At 38.7% G+C, this 16,898-nt stretch overlaps 1 protein-coding gene across 12 annotated transcripts in view; it reads left to right on the top strand.

Moving 5' to 3' along the window:
* The window catches only part of PTPRG (protein tyrosine phosphatase receptor type G), a 767,420-nt gene that overhangs the window by 275,768 nt on the left and 474,754 nt on the right, over positions 1-16,898 (top strand). Inside the window, exon 1 of one of the 12 annotated variants that reach the window (XM_081524558.1) lies at positions 14,973-15,094. The exons of the other annotated variants lie outside the window; for them this stretch is intronic. The gene's annotated coding sequence lies outside the window, so the exon portion shown is untranslated. Of the gene's footprint in view, positions 1-14,972; positions 15,095-16,898 lie in introns of those variants that run through there. 12 annotated transcript variants of the gene reach the window in all.

Below are 16,898 nucleotides of genomic sequence, written 5' to 3'. Positions count from 1 at the left end.
ATCAATCGAACAAATTTTGAAACAGAGAAAAAGATCTATTGTAATTGGGAAAATGTGAATATTGGATTTTGTTTTGAATTGGTCATTCATATTTTTAAATATTATCTTTTGGCTTTTGTTAGTAGTAGTGAAAAAGAGTAAATTTAGGGAAAAACGTCTGGGCGACCAGTTAGAGATTATAGGATTTTGGTAGATGTATTAGAGTGAACAGAATCAGTAGGATGCATATAAATCAAAGTTAGGCCAGACAAATGAAAGTAGAAAGATTTTTTGATATAGGATTGGCTCACATGATTATGGAAGCTGAAATGTCCCATGAGACCCAGCAGAGCCTCTGGTGTAAGATCCATCTGAGACAGAAGCCTTCAGAAGAGCAAAATCCCAGCTCAGCAGTCAGGAAGAGCTTGATTTCTTATTCCTCGGCCTTTTTGTTCTATTCAGGTCCTCAACAGCTTGGATGATGCTCACCCACATTGAGGAGGGCCATCTGCTTTACTCAGTCTATGGATTTAAATGCTAATCTCATCTAGAAGCACCCTTATGGACACACCCAGAAAAAGTGTTTCACCAAATATCTGGATAATCAAGTTGACATAAAACTAAAGCATTTTTATTTCTCATCCTCGTGGTTCCTTTTGTCCTCCTGGCTGTAGGTGATCACACAGTAATTCACTGGTGTTGAATCACTGTGATCCTCAGAAAAGAAAAAGCAGGTTTTGCTATTCAGTAAATTGAGGCCCCTGGTGCCTGGGGATCACTCCAGTAACAGCTCCAGTGCTCATCTTCAGGGGTCCATTTTTTGTACTTCCTCTGTTAAGGCAGTGGGAAAATGAATATGAGTGAAATTTCTTATGTTTTGTGCACCTTTTGGTGAACTTGATTACTTGTTACCTCTTGCACCTTTATAAGACATGTTTTGTTTTGACTCACTGTGGACATATATGGGCTTTCTCCTTTTTGTACACCAAGGATTTAAAATATGAGTTTCCTTGGTTTTTTGAAGTTTATTTTTTATGTTTATTTCTTTATTGAAGTATAGTTGATTTACATTGTTATATTAGTTTCAGGTGTGTAACAGTCACTCAGTATTTTAGTTATACTACATTTTAAAGTTTTTATGAAATATTGGCTCTATTCCCTGTGTTGTACAATATGTCCTTGTAGCTTGTTTATATGTAATAGTTTGTACTTCTTAATCCCCTACTCGTTTCATTCCTCTCCACTTCCCTCTTGCCTCTGTCTGTTCTCTGTATTTGTGAGTCTGCTTCTTTTTTGTTACATTCGTTCATCGGTTTTATTTTTTAGATTCCATATATAAGTGATAACGTGCAGTATTTGTCTTCTGTGTCTTTCTTAGTCAGAACTTTTAAATGCCATTTTTAATAGACTTTACATTTTGTAGTATTCATCTCAATGTTGGTTTACTGTAGCTATTGAGGGTTAAGAATCTTAAGTTGTTCAGAAACAGTAACACTAAGAACAAAATCATTCTTGTTTCATTTTCATTTGTTCTCCATAAGTTCTAAATTGCATGCTCTTCTCAGATTGACAGAAAACCTGATAAGTTTTACATTTTTGACATTATTTATAAATCTGGAAGGTCATATTTGTTTCATTTGGAACACCAGAAAACTGGAGATTAAGTGGTAAGTGACTTGTTATGAAATAAAATCTAAAGGGAGAGAGTTAGATTGAATCTAGGGGGACTCTAAAGAGGCATGCGAAGAGGGAGAGACAGAAATGTTAAACAGTGCAAGCATTAAGGAGTAGTGAGTTGTGAGCAAGTTGGTGAATGAGGGGCTTCCCACTTGGCGCTCATGGTAAATGGGTTTGATATGTGGGTGGGGAAGATGGGCTGGAGGAGGGCATGGCAACCCACTGCAGTATTCTTGCATGGAGAATCCCATGGACAGAGGACCCCGGACGGCTATCGTCTGTAGGATTGCCAAGAGTTGGACACAATGGAAGTGACTTAACATGCACCATCATGTGAATAAGGAGAACTATAAGTGATGACAGTACTAATGATCATAACGATAGATAACACTGTCCCAGGAAGGATGCTCAGACCTCCTGGATTTCATGGCACCTCTATCAGATCACCAGCATTATTTGCTCCATTTTACAGATGAGTAAATGAGGCACTAGGGTTTATGTAAGCTGCACTGGGTAGGCTTAGCCAAGAGGTATGAGGCCATGACTCAGTAATGTTACTTCCTCTTACACATCCTAGTGACATGTCCAAATCCTTCTCCCAGGGATTAAGTGCCCCAGACGGGTTAAGCAATTTCCCTAAGCACTTAGGTTTCCATCAATGGCAGAGCCAAGAAAAGCTTCCTTGTTTTCTGACAGGGGAGCGTTATTTTGACTTTTCTCGATGAGTTTGTTTGTGGAGTAGCTCCTTGAAGGCCACATTCTTGTCTTCTCAGTACAGTTTCTTTGACTTCCTTGCCAGTTTGTTGCTATTCACCTCTTCACTTTCCATCCGCATTCCGAAATGTGGAGTAAGTAACAGTTGGGTTTCACACAATAATTGAAAAAGATAAAAGGCAGTCGGAAAGTAATCTGGCCTGTTGGGAAGGCTGGCTTGACGTTGAAAAAATTTCTTGTCCCTGACTCAAGGCTTAACTTTCCTGTTAATGAGGAGTACCGTGTTGATGGTGTTCCTGAACTGTATTTGTGATAACTCACCAATGGGAGCGCTCACAGCCAGCACTGGTGATGAATGTTCACAGCGACCTTCTGTAGAAAAGGAAAGAAGGAGATCGTTTCTGTTCTCACAGGGATCTTTCCTGTTTGGAAAAACCAGAGGGACAAAAAAAAATATATGTGAGGCACTTGAAGGAAAGGAGCTTCATTCTTGAGAAAGTTGTATTTATGAAAGTGCTAGTAGCCTAGAGATTTTCTTTGCAATTTAAGCATGAGCAATTTTCCAATGTGAAGTTATTTTTCATATGGCCATTAATTGGGTATTTTTGGTGCTGTTCATTGGTGCAGCAATCTTTACTCTTCCAGCTGTACACAGGAGGAGAATTTCCTCTATAACTGTCCTCAGACCTTCCCCCCCAAAAAAGGAGACAAGAAAAGAGGGAGTATTGGTTTTAGACAGATCCTTTGCATGGCTCAGGGTGTGTCTCTTCTGGGAAAGAGAACAAGCAAGGCTGCAGAGGGCAAGCGTCTGTACAATATGCTTTGTTACGTTTCCTAGTCAGGACTTCTCAAGGCATTTTATTATCCTGGGTAGAGTATTTTGTGCCTTGTACTTCATCCCATTTTGTGCACTTTGCTCCTGAAAGCTTGGCTACCTTAGGAGATGGATGGCATTAGAGTTAATGACGAGTTGTACAAGAGTTACTAATTAATGGAATCTTACTACTCAATGCAAAGGCAAGTAGAGCTTAATGGGCTATGCATTTCTGGTGTGAGAAGTATGTGCAATTAAAATGGAGTAAATTTGAGCTTAAGAAAAATGATGGAAAACTTAAAGGTTGTGGTTATTTATAATATTTTTATATTGTAGACAGCAAAACAAATACAGATAAAACAAATTAGAACCCCCTCCCCCCAAAAAACTCTGCTTATCATGAAGATAAAATTTACATGGATTCATAGTGGAAGTAGAAATTGATGAAGCAGGACATATAGAAATATCTTCAGCTCTTAGATTTGTCTGTACAGCCAATTTACTGATGAGATATGTATCCGTGGGTTTAAAAAATTTTTTTATTTAACCTTGTATTTTAAAATTAAGCTTAACTGTTGTATAACTGACAAAACTGTAAGATACCAAGTGTATGTTATGGCAATTTGATATATCTATAATATATCAGCTTTTTAATGAGTCTAAAAAATTAACACTTGTGAGATTTGGGTCAGAAGACCATGAATCATTTCACAAACCAGACTAAGTATTCCTGCTGAGTAATTTGAAAATATTTCTGGACTTTTTTTGTAGAAAATGCTTATTTCTTAAATGAACATGTTCATTCTGTCTGGGAATGGGAAGTGAGGTTGAACGTTCATATTTTAGCTTCCTTGGCTGGCAAGATTGTACTTCATAAGACAGTAAGCAGCTTTCACCCACAAACCGTGTAGAGCCTTCTACCACCAGCCTGCTCAAGTAGGACAGTTAAGTCAAAGCAAGCCAAAATCTACATTGAAGATGGCTCCCCATGCAGTAGGGAAAACCTAGCTACAAGTTCATTCCACAGAGTTTTCAGTGTCAATGGCATGCTTAAGTAAAATTGTAATTTCTCCATGATCAGTTGTATAGGAGACAAGCTAAAACTCTTTAACATGTTCATGCTCGTAAGCTATACAGTGTCCAGCTGGCTTCTGTAAGTTTCATGACGTACTTAAGACAGAGCCAGAACAATAGAGGAGGTATGCTCTTGTATGTTTGAGTCTTGTCCTGAGGTATGGACAGTGACAGAACGGCAAACAGATGTAAACCTCCCAGAGCAGTGATAAGGGGACGTTTTCCTCCAGCCCTGGCTCCCATAGTGTCTGCTCTGAGAATGATGTGTGAGAACAGTCAGAACCCTGAAGATGGACCAGGAAGCTTACTTCCCATTGTTTCCATGGTCTGGAGAGATTCTAGGGTATTTACCCTTTTAAGTGTCTCAGTACGTTGAGACATCATCAAGTAAGAGAAACCCAATGAGGTTACTATTTTCCCAGATTTTATTTCATAGCCCAGAAAGTTAAATGCTTCAAGTAGAAGGTAGTCTAGTGGAATACAGAATAAATGGTACAACTTCAGAAAAATGCAAATAGATCCTTATGGTCATCTAATAGGTGAGTTTTCTTCTAGTCATGATCCATAGAAAATAGTAAAGGCTCAAACATACAGGGAAGCATGGACATTTAAGTATTTCATATATAATTGTTTGGTTTTACAATATGTATCAAGAGTTAAAAATGTTTCTTACGTAGGAGACAATATTATATGATAGCTAAATTTCACAAAATTTGAGTAAGACCAAGATTTGATCTCATTTCTTCTATTCTCAATTCTATGATCTTGTTAATAAAATGAAGATAAAAGTAAGAATTATGTAAGATGCCTAGAAATACTCTGTAAATTGCTTAGTGTGCATGGCACATAGATAGTGCTTAAAATTTCTTGGCCACCATTGTCATTAACAAGTGTCTGTATAGTTTTCAGAGGATAAATAGGTTTCTGAAATTTTCAGAAAAATCTTAATTATTGATGAATGTAGTTGTTGGATGGCGGGGCCTGGAGAAGCTTCTTCATTTGTTTCTCTCCTGAAGATTCAGTTTGTATATGCTAAAAACATTCGTCCCTTTTCTGTCAAAGGGACCTGTCTCCCCAAAGATGAGCTGCATATGGTGAATATCAATGTATTGATATTCAAGGTTTGAATACATTCAAATTTTGGAGGCACCAGGATATTAACCTGCAGTGATGCTAATTGGAGCTGACACGATCGTGACACGGAGGTCATTGATTAATGTAGGTCACAAGGGATCACGGGAAATGCATCTGTCCTTTCACCTGACCCTCCCACCTCTGCAGATGTTTTTGACAGTAGTTTTGGGATCACCCAGTGCCTTTCTACACATCTTCCGGAACTTAAGAATCTGATGTCTTTACTGTTTTTCCCCTTCCCACTATGGCTAAGTGTTTCATGTTTATGTTAATGTCAGCCTGAACTTAAGTAAGATTTTTTTTTATGGTTATAAAAATACTTGGTATTCTATCACTTGTTTGTTCTCCCACCCTGTATAACCTTTTCTGTAAGCAAAGATGAGTGACTCCATATACCGTCTGTTTAGGTACCCTAGGTCTGAAGTCCCCAAGACACATGCTCAAATATGAAAGTTTCTGAACATGGAAATGTTAAGAAATTGGTCGGTTCAGTTCAGTCGCTCAGTTGTGTCTGACTCTTTGCGACCCCATGGACTGCAGCACACCAGGCCTCCCTGTCCATCACCAACTCCTGGAGTTTACTCAAACTCATGTCCATTCAGTCGGTGATGCCATCATATGATTGCAAAACCTAATTTGTCCTGAAATTATTTGGTGACTGAAGTAGTGATTACTGTGCTTCAAGAAATATTTTGAGCTCTACACCCCTGGGCAGATGGTAGCACTACGTGTCCCTGGTCTCTTCTGAGGTGCGTGTGGTCCTGGAACTTAGCACAGCAAGGAGAATTTCAGTAGATAAGAGTCCTGTTACCTTAGGTGGAAACTAGTAAGAGTGAGTCAGGGAAGTGCAAAGACCTAAATGAGGATGGTGTTGAGCCTGGTCTTTCTAGCTGGCGTATGTGCAGCAGGAGCGAGAAAGCATTTTATTGTTTGAAGTTTCTGTTTTTGGAGAACTGCTTGTTTCTTCAATATAAACTCATTTAGCCTGAGAGAAATGGGGTCAAAAATAAAACTTCTATTTTTAGTCTTTTTTTTGTTTTGCTAATTTTAATTCTAATATAACTGCTTCATAATTATTGTTTAGTTTCTGCTATACAACATCATGAATCAGCCATATGTACACACATAGCTCCCCCCCATTATTTTTAGTCTTTAATATGAGTTTTGATTCCTAGTTCCCACTGGAACCTTTGTGTACTTTGTTCCTTCATGGCTCCCTCTTCCCCCTCCACGTCACATAATGGGAGAGAAGAAGGCAGATGGAATCTGGGTGCTAGTCTTATGGGTCCAAGAGTAGATATCTTCTAGGTCCCATCTAACTACTGCAATTTTTTCCCACAGCTTCTTGACATACTGTGACGTTCCTGATCTGTCCTTCAGTTCATGGAAATTTTACTGGCTGTAGGAATAGTTTCTTATGACATATATGTATATTTATGTGTGTATATGTATATATGTGTGTGTGTGTATATGTATATGTGTATGTATATATCGATACACATGTGTATAAACTTTTCCATATCTGTCTATCTAGAAGGCTCTACCTTACCTGTCTCTTTCTCAGTATTAGATTATGCAGCTATCAAAATAATATAAATATTAATATCAAGTAGATAAAGTGCAAAGATTTTGTCTTCTGAAATAATAACTTGTCACTGATAGAGACCCAAGGAGATACTGTTTACTTTGTAGAATTATTTCAGGGACAGAGTATACGTTGTGCTCATTATACAGTACCTTAAAAATGTGTTTATTAAGAGGTAATAAGTAGTATATTATCTCATGTACTACTTGAAGAGAGAGGTTTCAGTTTAGTTCAGTCGCTCAGTCATGTCTGACTCTTTGTGACCCCATGAACCGCAGCACGCCAGGCCTCCCTGCCCATCACCAACTCCCGGAGTTTACCCAAACCCATGTCCATCGAATCAGTGATGCCATCCAGCCATCTCATCCTCTGTCGTCCCCTTCTCCTCCTACACCCAATCCTTCCCAGCATCAGGGTCTTTTCAAATGAGGTAGCTCTTTGCATCAGATGGCCAAAGTATTGGAGTTTCAGCTTCAACATCAGTCCTTCCAATGAACACCCAGGACTGATCTCCTTTAGGATGGACTGGTTGGATCTCCTTGAAGTCCAAGGGACTCTCAAGAGTCTTCTTCAACACCACAGTTCAAAAGCATGAATTCTTTGGTGCTCAGCTTTCTTTATAGTCCCAACTCTCACATCCATATATGACTACTGGAAAAACCATAGCCTTGAGTAGATGGACCTTTGTTGGCAAAGTAATGTCTCTGCTTTTTAATATGCTGTCTAGGTTGGTCATAACTTTTCTACCAAGGAGCGTCTTTTTATTTCATGGCTGCAGTCACCATCCCCAGTGATTTTGAAGCCCCCCAAAATAAAGTCAGCCACTGTTTCCACTGTTTCTCCATCTATCTGCCATGAAGTGATGGGACCGGATGCCATGATCTTAGTTTTCTGAATGTTGAGCTTTAAGCCAACTTTTTCACTCTCCTCTTTAACTTTCATCAAGAGGGTCTTTAGTTCTTCTTCACTTTCTGCCATAAGGGTGGTGTCATCTGCGTATCTTGAGGTTATTGATATTTCTCCCGGCAATCTTGATTCCAGCTTGTGCTTCTTCCAGCCCAGCATTTCTCATGATGTACTCTGCATATAAGTTAAATAAGCAGGGTGACAAGATACAGCCTTGATGTACTCCTTTTCCTATTTGGAACCAATCTGTTGTTCCATGTCCGGTTCTAACTGTTGCTTCTTGACCTGCATACAGGTTTCTCAAGAGGCAGGTCGGGTGGTCTGGTATTCCCATCTCTTTCAGAATTTTCCACGGTTTATTGCGATCCACACAGTCAAAGGCTTTGGCATAGTCAATAAAGCAGAAATAGATGTTTTTCTGGAACTCGCTTGCTTTTTCGATGATCCAGCAGATGTTGGCAATTTGATCTCTGGTTCCTCTGCCTTTTCTAAAACCAACTTGAACATCTGGAAGTTCATGGTTCATGTATTGCTGAAAGTATTTATTTGAAATTACTTATTTGAAAGTATTAGGTATTGTTCTTACCACTGAACTATATTTTTCCTTCAGTTGTTGCCTTAAATCAACTCATGATCCTTGGATCAAGTCAATTATGCCCAATTGGCTTACGTACCACTTACAATAATTAGTTTTGTTTTGCTGTGAATACTGAGTCACTGCTACATTTTTGCCATGAGTATGTGAATTTACTCTTCTGTGTGTCTTTTCTCTGTGTATCAAGACACATTACATGGATTTTATACTGCAAGCATTCCTATGAAATAAAATAACTGTCATTCATATTTTAAAGGTTTAAAAGCCTAGGATTTCAAACAGGTAAGTCACTTTTCCATATGTAGTAATCAAAACTGGGTGACATGGTAGGAAATGTATTTAATATATATCTATCTGTCCATCCTTGCCGATAGCCACATGTGTTGTGCAACTGTAGGTACCAGGCATAGTCGGTTGCATCTGGGAATATACAGATGAAGATGACGTAAGTCCTCTCTGTTCCATGGGGAGAATTCAGACTAGAGTGAAATGAGGTAGTTGAGGTTTGCACAGTGCCTGGCAGATGATTTGCACAGTACCTGACAGATAATTCACACCAAATAATGACCAAGTGAATTTCAACTCGCAACAGACAGTTGCCACACCCCTGACAGGTGTTTTATTTAGCCTCTCAAGGAGCCACTGTGTGAACCCAGAGGAGAGAGTGACTGCACACACACTGTTGGGGTGGGATGTGTTAAAAGGCTTCAAGTAGGATGATACTGGAGTTGAGCCAGTGGTAATCGACTTGGTGAAGGCTTATGGGAGAGAGAGTGACAAATCTTGCCTGCAGTGACAGCAGCTTGTGTGAAGGGCCCAGTGGCAAGGATTATGTGAGAAAAAGATGAACTGTAGTTATCACTTCCCTGAGGAATCTCTTTATTTGGGCCAACATCTTTTGTATTTCTTTTGTTTCACTTGGTCATGGGTGTAATATAGCTACCTGTGTGACTGACTCTCAACTCAGAAGAGGTCAAGGCTCAGAATGGACCATTTCTCCAATACTGTCAGGATTATGTTTTGTTAGTATCTGCTTGCGTTGATACAGATACACAACCTTAGCGCATGCTTGTGTGTGTGTGTGCGCGCGCACGCATGCACATTTGATTGAGGAAAAACAGACTTGGTATGTGATACCGGTAAAGAAGCCATTTGGTGTTTGTTCAGACCCATTCATCCCAACAAAGGAGAAGATCTGTGGTATCCTGCATAAAACGTGAAGCACTAAACAATATCAAGAGAGCCTTTCTGAGCCCTCCACGAAAAGTACATTAATGTCAAGGAAGTGTCGAGGAATTCCCAGGGAGCATTGTAGTTCAATAATGACCACTATTTATCACAGACGTACACTCTGTTTGTTCACATTGGGTAATGAATGACCTTTCTGTCTCCATGGTCAGGGCCAAACGGGCCTGTGTTGCCTCTGGTGCAGACTGGGGGCCATTCATCACACCTCACTTAACCTACCACTGCCTTGAGCCATACCACCAGGGAAAATATTCCTCAGGTTTGAAGGATCATTCCGAAAGAAAGTCTTTGTGGGTTAATCACTTCAAAGGCCAATGCTGCCTGACCCTCCCTACTGCCTCTGTCTCTGTCTTATAAACAGAGACACTGATTTGACTAGAGTTTGAATAAAGTCACTAGATAGTGTTGTCAAGAAGCGAGTCTTAACTCACCCCAAAAGTCCATGTCCACCATGAATGACCCTTGCAGAGTTTGTTGTTGTTTTGTTTTGTATGGCACAGTTGCCTGTAAAGATTTTTTTTTTTTTCTGTTAAAAATTTTTATCTACCTTCAAAGGATAGGGCTGAAGTCCATAAATTTGCTTAATAAATTTAATTAGTGGGTTTGTCATGACCCTGAACTTGGAGAAGAAGGCAATTTTGCTCGTGACTTATTTGACTCCGTTGGTTATGCATACCACTAAGGAAGACCATTCTTTTCATTCTAGTTTGATAAGTTCATGACGGTATGGTTCAGAGAAGACTAAAATCTTTGCAATGGATGATCATTCAGTGCAGTGTGAAGATAGCATCTTTCTTATACAACAGTAATTGTCCCCAAAAGTTAGATTTGCCTCCAAACCTGGTCAAATTTACTCACTTAAAAATGTATTTAAAAGCTGCTTCTGAGAAATGCTGTGATGTCACCTGGCATAACCCTGGAACATTGCCAATTCTGAGAACCTGAGTAGCAAATCAGAAGTGTCGTATTTTTGGAAGCCTCGCTGTGTGAATTTTGAGATGGCTAGGCTTTGAAACTGTATGCTGTGAGCTGTCTTTACTCTCTCATAGTGAAGGATGCTATCATCTTTTAGGTTAATAATGTTTAATTTAGTTGTGTGGCTATATTTCAAGTGTAAAACAGAAAAGACAACATACATATTAAATATACGTGTCTGTACATTTTTTAAAAATGGAAAGTGGAGAGTCTTCTCTAGTATTGCTGATCCTTGACAGATTTGTTGACAATTTGCTCTCTTTTTTTTTGACTGCATTGTTTAAAACTGGTATGGCTCTCCTCATCAGAAGCTGAGGGATAAGCTACATCATAGTTCGCAGAGCCAAAGTGAAATTTGTGCTTTGATTTTGCTTGGTGGCTTCCTTTCTGTTTTAAGATTCAGTGAGAGCATTTAACGCAAATACTTCTAGTTCAGCCTTTGAAGCCTCACCTTTCTCAGCCTGGTATTCTCAAGTTTTTGAAGCCTGTCAGGAGAGGGGTGGACATTTAGCTGTAAAGTATATTTGTTTAATGATCGTATACTTAAAGCTGATGTAATACTGTTTGTATATCTATCATATTTTAATGGAGATGTCAAATTCATAATACTCCTAGCTGATGTTATAGACTTTTTCACTGAAATATATTAATAATATATGTAAAACATTTGCTTTACAAACTTTATGAGACAATACAGTACCCATTTATGATGAAGAGAAAGAATAAGATGATTAAGACATCTGCCAGTTAAATGAACAGTTATAAGTCATAAAACTTGCATAAAATAATAGAGAATTTTTACCTATTAATAGTATAAGCCTATCACAAACAGAATGGGCTTTTTGTTGCACTTTTTATTTCAGGTGACACCTGCTTTTTACTCCAATCACTTCTTTTGCTTCATGGTCAACCCAGGTGAGAGTGAAGTCAGACCATTCATTCTTCTTCCATGAGTCGCATTCATCTGTTATCCTTTTGTGTTGTTAATCCAGTTGCTACATTTATAAATGTTTCCCACTTGGAAATGTTAGGAATGGGTGAGTTGGGATAATGTCAGTGACCATTTAAACACAGACAAAGCACTACCAAATTTAGTGTGTTTTTTTGACCTATCTTTTATGGGAGATGAGTTTTGAAACTTTTTCCTCATTGAAAAAAGGATAGATTTTTAATAGGAACTGTTAATTCTAACAGTGTGCATGTGTACATATAGTTATACACACAGACAAATACATCAACACTGAGATGATGGATATTTATGGTGGTAGGATTTTTCTAATTGCTTAGGGTAGGAAAACTAAAAAAAATATTTATTGAAGGAGAAAAGAGGATAAACTCACTTTTAATTGTTTATAACTATTCCAGGTAGAGTTTAAAAAAATGTAATATTTTAAAAGATATTTCCAGATGATTTTAATTTATACATTGATTTCTTATAAAATATCCCAGAAAAAGTCAATCAAGAAATTATATCTGCCAAAATAAGTGTAATCATGTTGTTCAGCCTAATAAGAATTAGATTCTTTGCATGTACAATTCCATGCAAATGAATTCACATTTCCATCTCTCTGTACCGGGCATATTCTCTCCACAGCTGTGCTTTTAGTTTTGATATGGTGATAGAAGCTCCACTTTGAAAATTATTGGATTTGTAAATAGGGTTTGTAATTTGAATTTCCTGTCTAAAATAATGTCTATTAAAAAAAAAAATAAGTTTTTATGTGCCAGGCATTGCTGAAAACCCCACGCCTGTCCTAACTCATATAAATCTGCTAGCAACCCAGAGGCAGGTACTGTTACAATCTCCTTTTTGGTGAGAGTCTTCAGGCTTAGAGCGGGTAAGCATTTGGTCTGGTGCTCATACAGCTGGTAAGAGATGGGTCTGAGTTTGAACCTAGGCTTTTCTGTCTTTAGAGCTCGCCCTGTAGTCTCCTGCCTTCAGGGTTCAGGCCCTTATCTCGCATCATCTCTCCTGTTTCCCCCCGTGTCCCTATAGGTTAGGTGTTATCTTCATTTTACAGCTAGAAAACTGGGACTCAGAGTAATTCCACTGGGTCTAGAGAGTTGGTGGTATTCTTACCTTCTCTATTTTCCTGTCTTTTCTTATGCGATGGATGGAGTAGAGTTGGATGAGGTGTAGCTGAAGTGCCTTGATTGAAAGTTTTTAAGTGAATTCTGCACAAGAGACTAAATATTCTATAGAGCATATACCTTAATACCCATAGTTTTGCAGGGCAATTTGTTGCATCTATCAAAATTAGGCACATCCTTTTGGTGAAGTACATCGAGTTAAAAACTTGCTGAAGAAATCGCAAGAGCACTTACTAGCTTTTTACTGATTTAATCTAGCTTTTCCAGAAATTTAAGTTTTATGCTCAGGTGGTGTTGGTGATGGTTCTACACTAATGCAGAGACCCTGCAAGGTTGTCGGCAACCCATGTATGCATCCGCCAGTGTGACTTTCATCCCCATCCCTTTTCTTGCATCTCTCTGTACCTCTTGCCTTTAGCATGGCAGTATTTTCCATGCAACCTCATCTATAAAAAGATTGCTCTGCCTAAATGTTAGGTATTATTATCCACAAGGTTATGGGTTTTCCTAATTTCTTACTTCCATTACTGGTTCAGTTAGTAACTGCTTATGACTACCTATGATGAGTGAAGTGAAGGTCAGTTTTAGGACTTTAGAAAGTAAGTAAACATTATAGATAGCTTATTATATCCTTTCTTTTAGCTTCTTTGTCAAAGAATGACATTTGCCTTGAAAGGAAATTATTTGTTATAGCATCTTCGTTTGACATGCTGCCTCTCTGAAGTCATTTCTTGAGAAAAAAAATCTGCAGTTAAAATTGTTCAGATGAGTTTTGATAAAAAATAAAAATTGGTCTCACCTGGAATATTTTTATTGTCAAGTTTGCTCCTGAAGATTTCTTTTTTTTTTTGGTCTTGAGATTATGTCTCTGTTAAAAATATTCTCCCTGGTAGGTGGGCAGTTTAAAGAGCTTTCTTTACTGTTGAGCTTAATTTATTTAGAAATCTGGTTCTGATAAGTGATGCTGAGTTTGGTTGCTTGTCCTGAGAGTTTAAAACAGTGGACATATCAGGAATCCAAGGCTCAGGGCTTGGGCGGTTTTATTTCAGCCAGAGTGTAATTCTAAGCCTTAATTTGTAGGCTTACATATTCATATTTTGGGCTTTCTTTCCTACTGGCATACCTTTTGCCTATATTTTCCATCATTAATTCAACTAAATACCATAGTCCACCATCATAAATATCAGGTCTATTGAAAGATTATTTGCCTTTGTGTTCAGAATTATCTTGAGAAGTTTGGCAGTTTCCTGATCTCTATCGCATTGGGTGAGAGACTGTCTGGCGTTTGGTAGCCCTGTTGCTGTGATTCTACCTCAGAATTTTCTTGAAAGAACACAAGTGAAATTATTGCATCACCTTTGGTCAGCCCTTCCTCCATCTGATGTTCTATGGTGGAGTCAGTTTTCTCAGTGAGACAAGTCATGTCATTGCCACCATCCAGCTCCTTGAAGGTCAGGCCTTGGTGTAGCTTTAACTCTACCTCAGTGGTTCTCAGTGGTTCCCATCAGGATAACTTTGAGCGTGTGTGAAAAGTACAGATACTGTGGCCCCACAGCAAGCTCTTTGGATGTTTTCAAGCATTGTTCTTAGATCTGTGACAGGGGTCCTTACCTGCCCAGTCTTTTCTCCTCTTTTCAAACCTTATTCTCTGTCTGTGACTATTAATCTTGTCCATCTCATCCACTAGACACTGACTTGTCTGGTCTAGGCACCCCTGACTTACCACCTTGTTTTTGCCCGGGTAGCACACTTGGAAATAAATGGCTAGAGGGAATGCAGTTTGAGATTGTAATATTCTGAGTTGTAGGGTTGGTGATCAAGAGTGGTAGACTTAATTCCGGAACAAGCCACTTGGCTTTCATCTTTCCTGCCTGCCAACCAACTTCACTTAAGGTTAGTGATACTAAGTGTGTGTGTGTGTGCTCACTCAGCCATGTGCGGCTCTTTGTGACCTCCATGGAATGTAGCCTGCCATGCTCCTCTGTCCATGGGATTTTCCAGGCAAGAATACTGGAGTGGGTTGCCATGCCCTCCTCCAGGGGATATTCCTTATCCAGGGATTGAACCTGCATGTTTTGCATCTCTTGGGTTGGCAGGCAGATTCTTTACCACTGTGCCACCTGGGAAGCTTGTTGCTAAGTATAGCAGGTACTATTTATGACACTTATATTGTCTTCTAGACACCTTTTTAGTTTCCAACGACGAGTTCTTCAGTTTTGGGGAATCCACAAAAACAGATGAGGAAACTGAAGTCAGGTGCATGCATCTGCTTGGACGGCCATACCAAAATACTACAGACGAGGTGCCTTAAACAACCAATTTTGTTTTCTCACAGTTGGGAGACTGGAGGTCCAAGTTCAGGGTGTGGGTAGGTTTGGTTTCTCCTGAGGCCTTTTTCCTTGGCTCCCTGGCTGCTGTCTGTTCAGTTTGTCCTCGTACTCCTTTCGTCTGTGCGCCTACTTCTCCTTATAGAGACACCGGTCCTGTTGGCTTGGGCTCCCTCCTGATGACTGCATCCTTAATTACTTCTGTAATGGCTCTGTCTCCAAATGCTATGACACGCTGGCTTAGGGCTTCAACTTATGAATGGTGGAGGGGCGGCATAATTGAGTCCATAACACCAGGGGAGGTTAAACGACTGGCTTGAAATTCCAGATACTGTGAATGAGAGGGAACTGGACCAAGAAGTCAGAAATTTACCAGAAACCTTCTGGGAAATGTACCAGAAGCATTGTCTTCAACTTAGTGTGAAGCAGTTACTATGGGAAGGTTGTACTGTTGGGTGGCCTACCTCCAATCCATTGAAGAGTTGTTCTTTGTATTAAATGATTAATTCTAGAGGTTAGATCTGACTTTAAATAAGGGCACCAAAACTACACAGGTGTATATGTGTGTCTGTATTTGGTCTGAAAGATCCCTTTTTGATTTAATTACAAAATAACATTGTCAGATTTAACCTAGTAAGTTTAGCATGCCACTGAGTTTTCCATGTTCTTGAGTCAGTTAAACTGCTTTTGCAAGTTTGCCTAAAATGAATGGAGTGCCTCAAGTGTGGTATTCTAGCCTGTGTGGTGATTAAAACCAGGCTTTGCCTTTAAAACTCTACATAGGAGTTTATAACTGCATATCCCTTAAGTAAAGATGATCCTTTAAGTAAGTAATATACTTAAATATGCTGATGTGGACTAAACCTTTTGAAGCAAACCAAGTTAGAGAAACTTTTTGAAAATAGCTGACCAAGTTTTATTTCAATAGCATCATCATATTTTATATCATGTGATTGGTCAAAAAAATGAGAAATTGAGTATTCTTACCATTCTCCCTAAGGTTTTTCTTTTTCATTTGCTTTCTCCTGCTAAAACTGTCATTTGGAATTAGTTCTTGTCTTGTGTTTCTGTAAATAAAATTGATAGCGTGTTATTAGTGTCTTTGTTTCCAGAAATCTGAAAGATTGCATTTAAAAGAGAGCTATATAAAATCCTAAGCTTTTCATGCTTAATGCTTAATGGGTTGGCCTTTAAAAAGTGAACAATAGTGTGAAGTTAGCACATATTAATTAAAATGTCTGGAAGACTAGTGCTTTATGAATTCAATAAAGATGGAGAGAAGGATGCAGTTTTCTGATTTATGTGTTACTACCAGAGAATTTTTAATGTAAGCAGATCTAAAACCAAGAAGGTCTATCTCTTGTGTAAGATAATAAGTTTCATTTACAGGTTTTAAAAAGCTGAATTGTGATACAAAACATCATTGGAAAGAGAAATAGGATTTTTTTGCTTCACAGGAAACTGTTGTTTTTATTAGTGGCAGGAGAAGCTTACCTGATGTATTAACTATATTACATATCTCTTGAGTTGACTATAGCTGAAAAATATTTGCTGTTCGATAGATCTAAAATTGGCCTCTATAAAATGAAAGTCAGCCTCTTATTTCAGATGCATTGGGCATGAGGATATTGTTCAGTTTCTTTAAAAACGTCCACTTGCTCCTGGAAGCGTCAGATCAGCATGGAAAATAAATGCAAAAACAAACTCAAGTAAAACAGTAAATATTCTCCAGCTGCCAAAAGAGTGGAATTTCTAGGGTGGACCAGCTCCTAGAACTTT

This window comes from Giraffa tippelskirchi, chromosome 9, assembly GCF_054371585.1.
Source record: "Giraffa tippelskirchi isolate mGirTip1 chromosome 9, T2T-mGirTip1v1.2.pri, whole genome shotgun sequence".
NCBI classification, from domain to species: Eukaryota; Metazoa; Chordata; class Mammalia; order Artiodactyla; family Giraffidae; genus Giraffa; species Giraffa tippelskirchi.
The sequence above is the reverse complement of the archived record's forward strand: the minus strand, read 5'-3'. Positions and strand labels throughout refer to the sequence as shown.